General features: G+C 45.4%; 1 protein-coding gene across 1 annotated transcript in view; it reads right to left on the reverse strand.

Annotated features, from left to right (window-relative positions):
* LOC308676264 (zinc finger E-box-binding homeobox 1-like) overlaps nt 1–15,298 on the reverse strand; it is a gene marked incomplete at both ends in the record, with an annotated part of 401,367 nt that overhangs the window by 232,014 nt on the left and 154,055 nt on the right. The window lies entirely within an intron of this gene.

Genomic DNA, 15,298 nt, shown 5'->3' on the forward strand with positions numbered 1-15,298 from the left:
TCTTTTTCATTAATCTTCTCCTTAGCATATAATTTAGAATAAAAATCCACAAAGGCTTCCTTAATAAAATCCTGTTGAAACACTACCTTCCCCTTATGTTCAATTTTGTCTATGTTAGAAGCCCTCTGCTTTTTCCTTAGTCTATAAGCTAGCCATCTACCTGGCTTATTAGCATTGCAAAAAGTATTATGCCTGGCAAACCTCAAGTTGGTTGCCACTTGATCAGCCATTAATTTATCAATTTGTCCTCTTAATAACTTGATAGCCTCCTTAATCTTCACATCCAATGGATTCAAAATCAAGGCCTTCTCTTTTTCCTTAATTTCATTCTCCAATTCTTTCCTTCTAGCTTCCAAAGTACGTCTGTATTTATTATTCATATATATCAGCACCCCTCTCATATATGCCTTGCTAGCATCCCAAACCATGTCCATAGACGTATCCTTATTCATATTAATTTCAAAAAAATCCTTCATCCGTTGTTTACATTCTTCCACATTTTTCTGACTTCTAAACAAGTTCTCATTTACGCGCCACGAGCGCCTATCTCTATTGTCCTTATTGATCTCTAACCATACTGGGCTATGGTCAGAAATAGCTCTTGCACAGATCTTTACCTTCTTAATCCTAGAAAAAAAATCATTAGTCAGCAAAATGAAGTCAATCCTAGAAAAAGATTGATGTCTATCAGAAAAAAAGGTATAATCCTTTTCATGCAGGTGTGTGTCACGCCAAATGTCTCGCAATTCCAAATCATCCTTCATTTCAAAAAAAGACTTAGGCAGTCTGGCATGGCACGGAATACGCTTAAAAAAACCAGCCTTATCCATCTGTACGTCCAAAACGCCATTCCAATCCCCCATAAAAATAAACGATTTGTAATCCAACTGAGTAAGCTTTGTATGAAGTGAGCTAAAAAAGTCAGCCTGTTGTTGTTGTTGATTAGGAGCATACAGTCCAACTAAAAGCGTTTTTTTACCTTCTAACAACAAATCTATCATTACGTATCTTCCATGCTTATCTGCTTCAATTAAGTCCGCTGTTATAGCACTTTTAACATAAACAACCACTCCGTTTTTCTTATTCATTGCAGAGGCAACAAATTGCGTACCCAATCTTGAATTCAGTAAAAACTTTTGGTCCATAGCCCTAATATGCGTTTCTTGCAAACATATAACATCAGTCTTAAATTGTTTTAAATATTGAAAAACTTTCTTCCTCTTCTGAGGCGAATTTAGTCCATTAACATTCCAAGTTAAGAATTTAGTCGCCATTCTTGTCCCCCCGAAGCTTCTGGAGCACCTCTCCAATGGCCCTATCTTCTTTGGGCCGTGCTCCTCCCACTGCCTCGCTGTAAGTACGCTTTGAAAGTTCCATAAACTTCTGCTGGTCTTGTTCTTTTATTTGTTTTGCTCTTTTTAAAGCAGCACGCGTCACCCTTAGCTCTCCAGCATCAGCCAACAAAGTTGTAATTTGATCCCTTCCAGCACCATCCTCCTCTGTCTGACCATCTTCAGCCTCATGAGGTTTTTCTTCACCAAATCCCTTTGCCGCTTCCAAAAGTGATAGTGGGGTTGCTTTTAAAACATTATTGTAGAAATCACGCGCCTGTGCCACAGTAACCAGGCGGTATCTTTTACCTTCATACATCGCCACCAGCCCAACTGGAATCTCCCATCTGAACCTTATATCACGTTGCTTAAGTTCCTGCACGAGAAATGCAAAGTCCTTTCTTCTCCTTAAAATCTTTGGAGGAATTTCCTTTAAGACCAAAACTTCTTGGTCAGCAACCACTACTTTAGTATCGTAGGCAGCTTGAATAACTTCATCTCTGATTTCTCTCTTTGTAAAGTAAACCACCACATCTCTAGGTAACTTCCTCTGTCTGGCAATCCATGAGTTAACACGAAAAGCTTTATCCATACATCCCTTTATTTCAGATGCTGGCTGACCCAATACTGCTTCCAGGGCTTCAGAAATCAGCTGCTTTAAATCTTCTTTAATATTTTCTTTTAAGCCTCTGATTCTAACAGCATACTGCATCTGGTGAAACTGAACAAGGCTTAACTCTCTGTCCATTTTGTCTCTTAAGTCTTCATTCTCCAATACCTTTACTTCTAGTACAGCATTTTTTTGAGTCAAATCTTCCACTTTTTCTTCCAAACCTTGCACACATTCAGCCACACTTTCCACTGTAGACAAAATGTCTACCCTCATCGCACTAAATTTCTCTTCCATCCTCTCTTCTATTCTCTCCTCCATTTTTGCCAATTTATCACCCAATGTTACTAAAATTACCTGGGCATGTTTTTCAAGGGCATCTTGTAAATCCTTCGATGTCAATGCAGCAGGAGGAAGCAAGGCTTGCAACGGTGTCTGTTGCACCGGAGAAGTTCCAGCACTCCGAAGGGTTTTTGAGGGAGGTTTAGCCGCCATCTTTTACTTTCACTTGTGACGCACTTTCACTTTAAGTTTAAAAAGTCCATTAAGCTCGAGAGTAAAAATAAAGATCCTCTTCACCTTTTTCTCTTGTACCGCTCTGCCTGCTCCTTTTATTCCAGGGTCTTTCCTTCTGGCAGGGGTGGTCGTAAACGCCTGGCTCTGCTCCAAGAAATCCGGAGCAGAGACGCTGACCAGCTGGGAGCAACCCAGGCTACGGGGGAGTTCGATCCTTCAGCCGCCCAAGCTTTGAACTCAGGCGGCCCCGGAGAACTCGACCCCTACCTGGGGCCTCACCCCCTCCTCTTCTCCCGAGGAGGGGGCTTCGAATTCACCTGAACAGCTGATCGGCGCTGTTTCGGGTGAAATCTACACAGCTGAGCCGCGGGCAGCCCGAAAAGGCTGTCTCCGGCGCTCCGCCACCACCGGAAGTCCCTTTTGCAGATATCCTTATATTGCAGCTCTGGTCTCCCTCTGGGGTGCTTTCCCTGCACTAGTTCTCCATACAGGACATCTTTCGGAATCTGACCATCAGCCATTCTCACGACATGCCCAAGCCAGCGTAGACGTCGCTGTTTCAATAGTATATACATGCTAGAAATTCTGGCACATTCCAGGACTGCGCTATTTGGAACTTTGTCATGCCAGGTGATGCCAAGAATATGTCGGACATAGCGCATATGAAAGGTGTTCAACTTTCTCTCCTGCCATACGTGAAGGGTCCAAGACTCACTGCAGTACAAGAGTGTGCTCAAGATGCAGGCTCTATAGACCTGGTTCTTTGTATGTTCTGTCAGCTCCTTATTAACCCATACTCACTTTGTGCATCTGGAAAATGTGGCTGCTTTACCAATACATTTATTCAGCTCAATATCTAAAGAGAGAGGGTCAGATATAGTTCAGCCGAGGTACACAAAGTCATGGACGAACTCCAGATCTTGTGCAGAGATTGTAATACAGGGAGGTGAATCCATGTCCTGACCCATGACTTGTGTTTTTTCAGGCTGATTGTTAGTCTAAAGTCTTGGCAGACCTTGCTAAAACAGTCCATAAGTTGTTGAAGGTCTTCGGCAGAGTGAGCAGTAACGGCAGCATCGTCAGCGAAGACGAAATCCCGTAGGCATTTCAGCTGGACTTTAGACCTTGGTCTCAATCTGGAGAGATTAAAGAGTTTTCCGTCTGATCTGGTCTGGAGATAGATACCATCTGTTGCGGTTCCAAAAGCATGTTTCAGCATGACAGCAAAAAAGATCCCAAATAAAGTTGGCGCGAGGACGCAGCCCTGGTTCACTCCACTTTGAATGTCAAAGGAATCTGATGTTAAGCCATCAAAAACTACAGTGCCCTTCATTTCCTCATGAAAGGACCTGATGATGTTGAGGAGCTGAGGTGGACATCCAATCTTGGGGAGAATTTTATAAAGGCCGTCCCTACTAACCAGGTCAAAAGCCTTTGTAAGATCTATGAAGGCTACAAAAAGTGGCTGTCTTTGTTCCCTGCATTTCTCCTGCAACTGTCTAAGGGAAAATACCATGTCAGTAGTGGACCTGTTGGCTCGGAATCCACACTATGATTCTGGATAGACTCTCTCTGCAAGCACCTGGAGCCTCTTCAGTATGACACGGGCAAGCAGCTTCCCTACAACACTGAGAAGAGAGATGCCACGGTAGTTGTTACAGTCATCCCTGTTGCCTTTGTTCTTATATAGTGTGACGATATTTGCATCCTTCATGTCCTGTGGTATTCCACCTTTCCTCCAAAAAATACAGAAGATTTCATGCAGTTCAGTGGGGATGTTCTCTTTGCAGCACTTCAGAATTTCGGCAGGGATGTTATCTTTCCCGGGTGCCTTGCCGGAGGCAAGGGAATCCAGGGCCACGTTTAGTTCTTCTAAAGTTGGTTCACTATCAAGCTCCTCCAAGACAGGCAGGCACTCAATATTATTTAATGCTTCTTCAGTTACCCCATTTTCTCTTGAATATAACTCAGAGTAGTGCTGCACCCAGTGTGCCATCTGCTGTGCTCGGTCCTGGATAACCTCGCCTGTAGCAGACTTCAGAGGGGCAGATTTCTTCTGTGTTGGACCTAAGGCCTGCTTGATGCCATCATACATCTCCTTGATGTTGCCTGTGTCAGCTGCTATCTGGATCCGAGAGCAAAGCTGCAGCCAATAATCATTAGCACATCTCCTGGCGGTCTGTTGGGCTTTGCTATGAGCAGCTCACAGAACCTGTAGGTTGCGCTCACTGGAACAGGCTTTATATGCAATTAAAGCTGTCCTTTTTTCCTCGATGGCTGGCGTCAGCTCCTCCGAATGGGCTTCAAACCAATCTGCTGTCTTTCTGATCTCTTTACCAAATACTGACAAGGTGGTGTTATAAACAGCATTCTTGAAATATTCCCATCATTCAGATGCATTTGCTTCAGCTGGGCCTGGGAGTTTCCTTGAGTGCTTGTGCAAATTCCTCCACTTTGGCCTGATTGCGGGTCTTGCTGATGTCGATTCATGGTCTTCCTTCCTTCTTCAAGTGATGCAATCTCTTTGTTTTCAGTTTTATTTTGCTGCACAGCAAGGAGTGGTCTGTATCGCAATCAGCACCCTGATAGCTGCATGTGATTGTGATACTTGGAAGGTTGGAGCCAATGCTTCGATCTTTGATGTCTCCAAGACACTCTGTGTTGAGGCTTTGTTTTAAAGAATGTATTGCTAACACAAAAACCATAGTAGCAGCAAAACTCCACCAGGCGTTGGCCATTTTCATTCACCTTCCCAACACTGAACTGACCTAAACAAGTGGGCCAAGAGCTATAATCAGCTCCAACTCTGGCATTAAAATCACCAAGGATAAACAGTAGTTCTTTCTGAGGGATTTTCTTGATAGTAGCAGCCAGATCATCGTAGAATTTGTCTTTGGATTCTACTGAGGCTGATAATGTCGGTGCATATGCGCTAATAAGAGTGACCAGCCCTGCTGATGAGTGGAGCTGCAAGGACAGAATTCTTTCACTTCCTGCAGCAGGTGGAGTAATGAATCCTAGTAGGGTGTTTCTGACCGCAAAGCCAACCTCATATTCCCTAGTCTCATTCGATGGTTTTTCCTGCCAGAAGAACGAGAAGTTTCTCTCCTTAACAGATCCCGAGTCTGACAGCCTTGTCTCTTGAAGGGCAACGATGTCTATCTGCAGTCTGCTCAGCTCCATGTCAATGACAGCTGTCTTACGTACGTCATCTATTTCTTGCAAATCATCAGAAAGGCAGGGGGTCATTGTCCTTTACTGGGACAATGTCCTTTACTGGGTGAATTATTTATGTAACCAACAAATATAAATATAAGGATTTCCTGTCATTCAAGGCTTCTCTCTTTTAGAGGGGCCCGTCTTTGTTCATCTGGATAAAAACGTAATCCTTAAAAAGGCAACTTCTGGTTACCTGTATTTCTTTACCAAGCAACACCTCAGATCCTGCACAATAATCACAAAACAATAATGTGTAAGGAAAGCCTCCTACTTCAGGCTATAATCAGTAAGTAGTATTTACTGTAACGAATGTGAGAAGACAATGCCTCCTTGCTGTACTTTCCTTACAGAATGGTGGAATGGCCAGATGCATGCTAAATTCCCAAGGGCCACTGTTTCACAAGAAGCTCATTGGGGTGGTGAACCACAACCGAACACTACACATGGCACCAGGGAGGAGCAGGAACAGGAAATGGAGCAGCATCCATCCACAACATATGGAACACAAGACAGGGAAATGCAAGGTAGGGCATGTAATTCACATAAATATTGACTATTTTAGAAATCCATGTTAATATGAATTTTGATGAGGTTTGCCCCCAACCCCCTCCAAAATAATTGAAATGTAAGCCTGGCCTCCTTTTTTCAATCTGCATTCAATATGTTCTTTGTACTATAATTAGTAAGAATCCTAACAACAATTTGTTTGTGTACCTTCAGAAGGGGAAGTGACCAGTTGTTTGAGGAATTTCCAATGCCTACTGTTTCACAACAAAGCTCAGCAAAGTATGGAACCTCAACCGTCCATATCATATGATGCACGGGAGGAGCAGGGCCAGGAAATGGAGCCACAACTGTCCACTTCCTGTGACATACATGGGGAGAAAGGAGGAAGCTCCCCTTTTTTGTAACACCTCAGCTTCCTCTTCCTCTTCCCTTTCCCTCCCCTCTCTCTCTCTCTCTCTCTCTCTCTCTCTCACACACACACACACACACACAGAGAGAGAGAGAGAGAGAGAAACCCTTCCTGCTTTCTCCTCCTTCTCACCCTTTTTCTCCAGCTGCCACAGAGGCTCACACGTTGCCAGCCACCGGCAGTTCCAGACTGCGGCTCTGCATCCAGCGTGAGTGCTGCATTCCCCTCTCTGGCCCAGGAGCCGGCCAATGCTTGGCTTGTGCCACTGCATGCTCCCACAGGCTGGCCATGCCCTGGGGCGCTAGGCTTACAGAACGGCATGACCCGAGCAAGGAAAGTCGCGGCCCCGCAAAGCAAAGCCAGACGAGGAGAGGCACAGCAAAGCGGGGTGTGGCCAGGCCTGATGGGGTTAGGCTGGGAGGGGCGAGGTGGGGTGAGGCAAATGAGCTGCAGCTGTTGTTCACCACCAGCCCCTGAGCGCTCTCCATTTCATGAGTTTGTGCCAGGGAGGCACCCAGCCGGGTTGGGGTTGGGCCAGGGCTAGGGGAGTGGGAGCCCTGGCCCAATCAAGATTATGATTATGAGGGACCACTGCCAGATGCCAAGTATTGTAGTCCTGAAACCATGATGCCCGGTGAGACAGAAGAATTTGAGAAATGGTATGCTGCTAATAAAGGTACAGTATTTAAGCTCAAAAAAGACCTTGCTTACTACTGCAAACAAGATGTTAAGATATTGAGAGAAGCCTGTAATCCACTCAGGGAACAAGTGATGCAAATGACAGAACCGGGGTTTTTCACCGGGAAGGGTGGAGAGATTATTGAAGAGTGTGAGATTCGATGCATTGACCCCTTCCAGTATGTTACATTAGCATCTATTTCCATGGGTCAGTACCGTTTCATGTTTTTGAAGAAGGACACAATCGCACTAACTCCTTTGGACAATTACCAGAAGACCCAAGAAAAGCTATTCTGCTTGTGCTATACAGTGGCTGATGTATATAGCACAAACCAAGAAGCTCAATATTCAGTATGCTGTGCAAGGAGGTGAAAAGCAAGTAGGTGTTTACTTTATGGATGGAGTTGCTATCATAAATGATATCCCAATGGCCTTTGAATTTAAGGGTTGTTTTTTTCATGGTTGTCCTATATGCTACAATGCCCATGACTTCAACTCGTGGGGTAAATTTGGACAGTGCACCAATCAATTGACTACATCTGTGGTGATAGAACCTGAGGAATTGTTCATGTATCTTTTTGTACCCTATTATGAAGTATCCTGATGTGAATTTTTGATGAAGCAGCTGTTGTCACATGGAAATCAGCCAAAAGTCAACTTACAAAGTCAATGTGTACTAATGTGTTCATTGCCAGTTTTACAACAGCTTATGCCCAGTTAGAATTATACAGGGTGTTGGATCGGTTGGGGGACAGGTGCCTCTACCATGACACTGATTCTGTCATTTTTATTAGCAGAGAGGGGGCATGGACACCGACCTTAGGTGATTATTTAGGGCAGCTGACAAGTGAGATTCCACCAAACACATCAATCACCAAGTTTGTGGCAGCAGATCCCAAAACATATGGGTATGCTTTGTCAAATGGGATGACGGTGTTAAAAGTGAAGGATATTATGCTAAACAGCGCAAATTGTGTTAAAGTCAACTTTGAAAGCCTGAAAGACTTGGTTGATGAGTACTGTCTATTTGGGGAGGAGGAAAAGAAAGAGATCAAAGTAGAACAGCCAGGTATTGTTAGGATTAAGAAACAATGGGCGCTGGAAAGACGGGTGCTCAGAAAAACTCTAAAAGTGGTCTATAATAAAAGGGTGCTCAAAACTAAAAATTATTGTATGCTACCTTACGGTTATTAAGCATGATAAAAAACAGTGCACAGTTTGTATATCCTTTCTCTTGTATTATAACTGGGCCGTCCAATTCTGGAACATCTTATTTTATAAAGCAAATGTTAAGAACATGGTGAGTCTGCATTATCTCAAATGCCTCAAAACATTGTATGGTTTTATAACTGTTGGCAACCTCTGTACAAAGAATTGCTTAATAAATTTCCTAATATAAAGTTTATGGAGGACCTTCCAGACTCTTTTTGTTGACCTGGAATTAGGAGACAGCATAGGACAGTGATGTCAAAACTTTTAGAGACCAAGTGCCCAAACTGCAACCCAAACGCCACTTATTTATTGATGGGTGCCAGGTGGTCATGGCAGACTGGGTGGTCATGGCCAGGGTGGGCGTGGCCACCTCGATGTTGCTTGTGGGGAGGGACGCCTGTGGCGGCCGGGCATGGTTGGGGGAGATCCAGGGGGTCTCTGGCAGGTGGGATGGTGGGCAGGAGGCTCATCCTGTGGGGTGAGGTGAGGCAAGGCAGGGGCCAAGGCAGGGGTACCATTTCCATTCAACATTTCTTGCAGACGTCTCATGACCCAAACTAGGTAACATCAGCAGTGCCAGAAGAGAATGGGGTTTGTGGAGTGGAGGAGAAGAAAAGAAGAGGACGGTTGTGGGTTCCTTGCTCCTCTCTGAGCTTTGTGGCTTTTTTGTAGACGTCTCATGACCCAAACTAGGTAACATCATTAGTTCACTTATTATCCCACTTTAGGTCCTCAAACATCTGCAAGAAAACCACCATCCTCAGAGACACCCCCCCTCAAGGATCCTTCATTTTAACTCTAAGCCAGAAATATTCTACTTGATTGGCATTCCGGACCATCTCAGGGCAGGAGAATCTGCCTGGCAGGACCTCATTCCTCTTTCCCATGGGGCACATCCCAATGCCCCCATCCTTCCTCCACCATTTCCTGGACCCTAAAGGCCAATGAAGTTTCTCTCAACCACCAGCACTGGCACTTCCGGTTCCTCCGAGCTGCTACACCACCTCCAGCTTTGCCTACCTCTCGGGGCTTCACCTGGATGTGGCACCACGACCCCCATTCATGGATCGGGATGCTCCTCCAAAGGCCGACTGCATCCTCCCTCCCAGTGGCTCCCCTGACCTTTCATCGCCTCAGCTCCACACAACCCCTCACAACCCCGAAATAACCTTCCAGGAGCAAATTCTCCTTTTTGCTTGCTCACCCCAGCCGCCCCTCACAAATACCTCGCCCTTTGCCCGCTCCCCTCAGACCTATAACCAGCATCTGACTCCAGCAGCCCCACTCCAACCGCCGGTGGGGCTGGGTCCCTCGGCGATGGTGGGGGTGATGTTGAGGGCCGGCGGCACCAGTTTCCTTTTGGCCGGCATGGCAGCAGCGGCAGAGGCTGGGGGTCATGTTCCATAGTGCCTAGCGAGGGACCTGCCTCAGAAGCAGCAGCAGTAGTGGCATCGTCATTACCAGGCTTGGCTGCCCTAAGCGAGCCCAAGGCTGCAAGGCCTAAACCTCTCAGCCTGGCCTTGAGGTAAAAACGTGAATAGGTGAGAGGAGGAGAGGAAGGGGCTGTGGCCAAAGCGCTAGCATGCCCTTGGGCACACAAGGGAGAAAATGGGAAAAAAAATCTTCTCCCAACTCGCCATCCCGCCACTGGCTGGGGCTCTCATCACCATCCACCCACACTCTCCTCACGATTGGACGGCTTGCCCAGGAGACAGGCTGGATAAAAAGACCAGTCGGGCCATAATTTGGTGGCACTCTAGGTAGAGCTATGAAGTTCTCTTCTCTGACAGAGAAGAGAACTTCGCAGCTCTGCCTACAGAGTCGCCAAAGCAGCAGGTGGAGCACCCAGCGATCTTTCACAAGAAGTTGGAATTGATTGACTGACCTTTTTTTTCCCCAAAAAAATTTCCTTTGTTTCCTTGCACGCGGCAGCAGCGGCGGATCATGAAGGAGAAATGGCCCGCGCCTGGGAGTCAGGTAAGGAAAGAAAGGCAGTTTCTGGGGGGAGCAAAGATTTCTTTCCTTACCTGCCCCACTTGTTCTGAGGCTGCTTTCCATTCAGATGTGTTGCTTTTGCCAATGGCCTGACCGCCTACTTCAGCACCCTCCCTCCCTGAGCCTCCGCGGTCCAAATTGAAACTCTAATTAAGTACAATGCCCTCTGTCACCAGGACATGCCCACTGTTTGGCCCACAGGGGGATCCATAGATTTAAGAGTTTTTGAAACCATGGGAGACTAGGATTAAAGAGGCATGGATTATGATCAGCAAGCTTAATATGCACTTTTTGGACCTTACAAAAGAATAAGCACGTGCTTAAAGACTGTGGGTTGTGTGACCTTCCCCAGCACCACCTTTTCCTACTTTAGCTTCTCCTCCACCACCCTATAAGGGGACCTACTCCCTCACAGGGCAGGTAGCCATTGGAAGGGGTGACACTAATAAGGTCCTGGTTCATACCCCCTTCTCCACATCTAACCTTTATGCATGGAAGAACCAATTAGGTTCTTACACTGAAACCCCACTCAAATATTCTGAATTGGTTCTGTCCATTATTCAAACTCATAACACTAACTGGGCAGACTTCCAAGCCATGCTGGATGTTTTTTCTTAACATCGGAGGAAAGGTGTATGGTAGAAAATGCTGCTAAAAAGTTAGCTGAAGAAAGGAAGGTCCTTTGTCCTGAAACTGACCCTAGATAGGTTATTGATACTTATGAAAGCAGAGACTATGAACACTTAAAAGGTTTCCAAGACATTATTGTCACTGCATTGCAAACTGCCCTCCCTAAACAGAAAAAACGGGCAAAATTTATGATGTTCATCAGTTGCCAGTTAAAAGCCCCAGTGACTTCCTTGAGCCCTTATGGATGATTCTTCTTCTGCACCCCTGGTAAAGTTCAAAGTCAGAGGAAAACAATACCCTTTTTGATTGTTACAGGGGCATCACATTCAGTATTAAATAAGCACCTTGGAAAACCTTCCTCACAAATGTTCCAGGTCTTTGGAGCCAATGGCCAATCTATGTCAGCTGCAATACTCAACCCTTTGGAATGCTTTATGGGTGGTATTTGCCTTACTCATCAATTTCTTTACCTTCCAGACTGCGCTATGCCCCTTTTAGGATGTGATTTGCTTGCTAAGTTACAAGCAACCATCTTTGCTCTAATGGCTAAGCCCTTGTATCAGGCTACCACAGGAAACCGTTCACCTTATATGTGGCTGAAAGCAAAGGGGTGGCTGCTGGAGTCCTTACTCAGACCCTTGATACTTGATCTCACCCAGTAAACTGTTTCTCCAAACAACTTGATCCTATTGCTCAAGGATGGCCAGCATGCCTTTGGGCTGCAGCAGCTGCTATTTTCCTTTTGGAGGCTGCTGAACAATTAACTTTTGGGGCTCCTATCACAGTGGAAACACCTCATTCCATCCAGTACCTATTAGCATCCAAGGGGGGCCGCCATTGGCTTATAGCCTCCCATCTGGAGCAGTATCAGATTGCTCTCCTTGACAACCCACAAGTTCATATCAAGTGCAGTGGCAGGTTCAATCCAGTGACCCTTCTTCCCGAACTGGAACAGGATGGTGATCATGATTGTGTGCAAACTATTACTGTGGTGTTTACTGGCCAGCTGGATTTAACTGACCAGCTGCTAGAGGATGCGGACAGGGACCTATATACAGATGGCAGAAGTTTTATGACACAGGGAGAAAGGCTAGCTGGCTTGCCATGGACACATTGGATCAGGTAGTGGAAGCCGCAGCTCTCCCTGCAGGTGCCTCAGCTCAGAAAGCGTAACTCATTGTCTTGACAAAGGCTTTGAAAAAGTCAGATGGTGCGGTTGTTAATATATTTACAGACAGTAAATTGTGTTTGTGTGTGTGTGTATGTGTGTGTGTGTTATACATGCACATAGGGCCTTATGGAAGGGGTGTGGTTTGCTCACCACTCAAGGCACTCCTGTTAAATATGGACAGGACATTTTAAGGCTACTGGATGCTGTTTGCTCCTGCATAAGTTGGCTGTCATTAAGGTGTTAAGGTTGATACTAAACATGGAAGGGGAAATGCCTTGGCTGACCGTACCACAAAGTTTGCCACTTCAAGTCCCCTGTCCCCTTGGTATGTGGGTGCACTTGTACCTTCACATTTGCCTGTGGTGGCTCTGACATATATTTCACAGGATGGGCACAGAGTTTATAGACTGGATGCTGTTTATTATGGATGTACAGTTGCAAGAAAAAGTATGTGAACCCTTTGGGATTACGTGGAGTTTTGCATGAATTGGCCATAAAATGCACTCTAAACGTCATGTAAGTCACAACAATAGAAAAACACAGTCTGCTTAAAATAATACTACACAAACATTAGCTGTTGTCATGTTTTAATTGAACATAAGATGGAAACATTCACAGTGCAGGGTGGAAAAAGTATGTGAACCTTTGGACTTAATAACTGGTTGACCCTCCTTTGGCAGCAATAACCTCAACCAAACGTTTCCTGTAGTTGCAGATCAGACCTGCACAACGATCTGGAGTAATTTTGGACCACTACTCTGCACAAAACTGTTTCAGTGTAGCAATATTCTTGGGATGTCTGGTGTGAATCGCTCTCTTAAGGTCATGCCACAGCATTTCAATCGGGTTGAGGTCAGGACTCTGACTGGGCCACTCCAGAAGGCATATTCTGTTCTGTTGAAGCCATTGTTTTGTTGAATTACTTGTATGCTTTGGGTCATTGTCCTGTTGCATCACCCATCCTCTGCAGAGCTTCAGTTGGCGGACAGATGGTCGTACGTTTTCCTGCAAAATGTCCTGATAAACTCTGGAATTCATTTTCCCATCAATGACAACAATCCGTCCAGGCCCTGAGGCAGCAAAGCAGCCCCAAACCATGATGCTCCCTCCGCCATGTTTTATAGTGGGGATGAGGTTTTGATGTTGGTGTGCTGTGCCTTTTTTTCTCCACACATAGTGTTGTGTGTTTTCCCCAAACAACTCAATTTTGGTTTCATCTGTCCACAGTATATTTTGCTGGTAGTGCTCTGGAACATCCAGGTGCTCTTTTGCAAACTTCAAATGTGCTGCAATATTTTTTTTTGGACAGCAATGGCTTCCTCCGTGGTGTCCTCCCATGTACTCCATTCTTGTTTAATGTTTTCCTTATTGTAGATGTGTCAACACAAATGTTAGCATGTGCCAGAGATTTCTGTAGGTCTTTAGCTGACACTCTAGGATTCTTCTTTACCTCATTAAGCATTATGCGCTGTGCTCTTGCAGTCATTTTTACAGGACGACCACGCCTAGGGAGAGTAGCAACACTGCTATACTTTCTCCATTTGTAGACAGTCTGTCTTACCATGGACACATGAACATCAAGGCTTTTGGAGATACTTTTGTAACCCTTTCCAGCTTCATGCAAGTCAAGAATTCTTGATCGTAGGTCTTCTGAGAGCTCTTTTCTGCGAGGCATGGTTCACATCAGACAGTGCTTCTTGAGACCAGTAAACCCAAAACAGGTGTGTGTTTTTAAAGGGCAGGACAGCTGTCAGCAACACATCCAATATCATCACACTGGTTGGAGTCAAGGTTGGCTCACTCCTGGCTCCCATTAGCTCTTGGAGAAGTCATTAGGCTAGGGGTTCACATACTTTTTCCACCCTGCACTGTGAATGTTTCCATCTTATGTTCAATTAAAACATGACAACAGCTAATGTTTGTGTAGTAATATTTTAAGCAGTCTGTGTTTTTCTATTGTTGTGACTTACATGACTTTTAGAGTGCATTTTATGGCCAATTCATGCAAAACTCCACGTAATCCCAAAGGGTTCACATACTTTTTCTTGCAACTGTAGGCTGGAGAAGGACAAGAAATGCCTTCTCCAAAAACATGAATTACGGACCCTCTTACGAAAATTGCATGCCAGCACTCTTTGGTGTTACTAGGCCATGGCTGAGTTTCTTATAAAGGACTATATTTGTCCTCGGATCTATAACAAGGCCCTCATGATGATCAAGCAATGTGTGATTTGTCGATGTAATAATCCTGTGGAAATTATTAAGTTCCCCTTGGGGAGGCTTGGGGCTGGCCAGGCTTCTGCTAGTTTTGGGGAAGTTGATTTTACTGGGTTGCCATGGACGCTGGGTTTTAGGTACTTGCAAGTTTTTGTGGGTTCTTTCTCTGGATAGAATGAGGTCTTTCCCTGTCATACTAACAAGGGACATGAGGTGGTTAAGGCCCTCTTGAAAGAAATTATTCCACATTTTTCCTTCTCATACCAAGGCATTGGCTCTGATGATGGACCCCACATTATCTCTGACATTACCCAGAAGGTGTCTCAGGCCCTAGGTATTGCTTGGCAGCTTCATTTGGCCTACAGGCCTCAATCTTCGGCACACGTGGAAAAGGCCTGTCCCCTTTTGAGATCATGTATGATCGGCCCTTTCTTTACTATTCTTCCTTATCTCTCTTCTCTTTTTGGAGACCAGGCCCTCGGAATATATGCACTCTCTTGCTTGTAATGTTTCTTCCATTTCTCAAGGTGTTCAGGCCCTCCATTATCCAGGATTGGATCATTCACTCCATCCTTTCCTTCCTGGTGGTTGGGTGCTTATCACATCCTGGTCTGATTCTGGCCATTTGGCTGAATGCTGGAAAGGCTCCTTCGTTGTTCTTCTCGTTACTCACACAGTGGTCGGGATTGCTGGGCTTCGTACTTGGATTCATCACACCTGCCTTCACTCTTCTTCCCCACCACCCAATGCTAAGGACCACTGAGTTGCTTGGACTGTTGCCCCTGGTGCTGAGGATGACCTTG

The sequence above is a fragment of the Vipera berus genome (genome assembly GCF_964194415.1).
Source record: "Vipera berus genome assembly, chromosome: W".
Lineage (NCBI taxonomy): Eukaryota > Metazoa > Chordata > Lepidosauria > Squamata > Viperidae > Vipera > Vipera berus.